Source organism: Arachis ipaensis, chromosome B01 (assembly GCF_000816755.2).
Source record: "Arachis ipaensis cultivar K30076 chromosome B01, Araip1.1, whole genome shotgun sequence".
Classification (NCBI taxonomy): Eukaryota; Viridiplantae; Streptophyta; class Magnoliopsida; order Fabales; family Fabaceae; genus Arachis; species Arachis ipaensis.
The window spans coordinates 130,142,036-130,144,771 of NC_029785.2; positions in this window are offsets into that span (position 1 = coordinate 130,142,036).

Sequence of the window (2,736 nt, forward strand, 5' to 3'; positions counted from 1 at the left end):
GACTAATAATAATCTTAAATATGGGATACATGTTATCTGAAACCAGAAAATTATGAAATTAACGGTCATTAAGGAGAGAGAGATTCATTTTTATTCAATTAATAACATGGTAGTCAATTACAAAAATTGATTTCATGGTTAATTCAATTAGGAAAAATATAGGTAGATAATAAAAATATTAAATAATGTGAATAATAAATATATCGAATGTTTAATTTATTAGTTGTATGAATGTTTATCCTAATATTAAGATTTAGATGAATAATTTAGGAGTGTAATTTATTTTTATTTTATTGAACTAATTTTAGAGCTTATTATTCACGTTGTTCACAACAATTATTGGCTACCTATCAAATTCCATTCAATTAAGATGTAAGGGATATTTTCCTCCAACAAAAGGAGCTATGTACATATATTGCTAATCTATTTTTCTTTTATTACCAAAGATATGAAGACTCAAACTCGTAATTTCTTAGATGAATATGAGGAGATTATGACATTTGAGCTATTACTCATTGACATATATTGTTACTTACCCGATGTAAGAGCTTCTTCTTTCGTGTCTCTCTAATCCCGCACCTTTTTTCTCTGCCTATTTAATACTAAGGCGTAACTGATAGAAATCAGAAATGACTATGTTCGGTTAAGTCATTTGATTAAGCAGCTTTAAACACGTCTTTAAGGTGAAAGGATCAGGAAAGAAATAAGCAAGTGCTTAAGCGCGATGAAAAAGCTCACTTATTGGCTCACGAACTCCAACTACAAACTCAGAACTACAACTCCCTTCTCTATTTCACTCTCAGGCCGAATTGAATTCATTCAGGAATGCATTTTCTTTTCTTTTAGCTAGAGTATTGTTCTTCATCAGTTATTCCTCACTTTTTTTTTGGACATTAATCTAATCCTCACTTTTAATTAAGGTTTTAGGGCAAGAAAGTCCAAACGTGGAGAATCTGCCTTGTTCTCAAAACTCTCAACCTTGTGTATAAATAAGTTTTGCTGCCACCTATATAGGGTTGATGGAGCTGTAGCTTACTCGTTAACTTTAAACATATGTTGGAGAGTTTGAATTTTATTTTATTTATGCAATAATCTATTACACAGTGACAAATTCGTAAATGAAATTCAAATTTTTGACGAATTAGTTATTAGTTTGTCAGGCAGGATGATATCGTGAAAAAAATTTTGTTGCGTCAACTTCAACTCTTTCACTCTCTGCTTCGCTCCATCCATGGCGCACGCCCCTTTTCCATCTTCTGCTCTGTAAATATGTTGGTTTACCAGGACCTCATCACAGGCACCTTCATGCTCTCTTCTTTTCCCCCACGTCGCTTCTCAATTCATACCAATTTGCTTTGTTTCTCGCACCTTATTTTTGCACTAACGGTTGGATCTTAATTAGTCAATGACCAAGCTCAGAAGGTTGTTGACACATTCAGTTTCTCGATGAACACAAACAAGCTCTCTTCAAAAACAAGTAATTGACCTACACGTTTTTCAGTCAACTTGGAAAAATTTTGAGTGCCTCATTGCACACTGAACTACAATTTTGTTGGACAAGTCTTCAAGTTCATTGTCAATTGAAATATTTAATTGCTCTACTTTTTTCATGTTTCCCCACTATCCTATATGATTCCTATCCTACATGTGCTAGATTTTAGTCTCTGCTGAATTTATGACACCTATTTTGTTGTAAAAGCTAGTAGGGGTGGATGTGAATTGATTACTTTAAAGACCACGTAGGTAGCCGCAATCATATAGACTTTAAGTTGTGAGCATTGGTTACGCACTCAGGCTAAGTATCTTTCAGTTACTAGTTTATGTCCTGAAAGAAAAATCTTATCTATACTACTTATTCATTCATACACAGTTAGCTTGGAGGCAGCTTTTGACAACTGCAATTATGAATTCAACATGACATTTTACATCGTAATTAATTAGTACTTGACAACACATGTTAGCCATGTTATTGCCACGCCATTCATTTTAAAACGAAACTTAAAAAGAGATTAATATTCATGAGAATTTCATGTGAATTGCAATATATATTAGCTATTTTTCCATTTTTGCCAAGTCGTTTTATTTCTATTAGCTGACAATATACAAAAAATGTTAAGTTTGTTCGCACTAATGTGAAGTCGCTTATTTCTCCTCATGGTTAAACAATGCCCGAAAGGAAAAGAGGAAAAAAAAAAAAGTAAAAATGTTGTATTGGTTTGAACGGGAAATGCTATTGCAAAATGTTAGTGCTTCTGGTTATATATTGCTGGCATAGCTATATTAGTTATTAGACTTGATGTCTTTTCTTAGAACAATCTATTATTATTATATTATTATTATTATTATTATTATTAATTTATTATATATAGTCAAAAACTCATATGCAGATGACTTCATATGAAATTGTGAATTGAGAATATAACAATTTAGTCAAATATATCAAATTATTTAACGGTTTTTAATTAACAAATGTATGAATTTCTTTACCATTAATCCATTAAATATTAACTAAAGACACCGTTTCAAAGATTGTATATTGCTGTCAAAATAAATAATCTCAAATTATTATATATTATTGTATACCTTGACATGCATAGAGAAATGATGAAAAGAAATTTGTGTATGAATCTCTCTGCAGTCTGCTCATTGGTTGAGTTTGGGTAGCCATGGGGCATGAAAAACGCATTGTTTGGACTTTGGACGTATGTTTATTGTTTAGACAAGACGGGAGAGCTA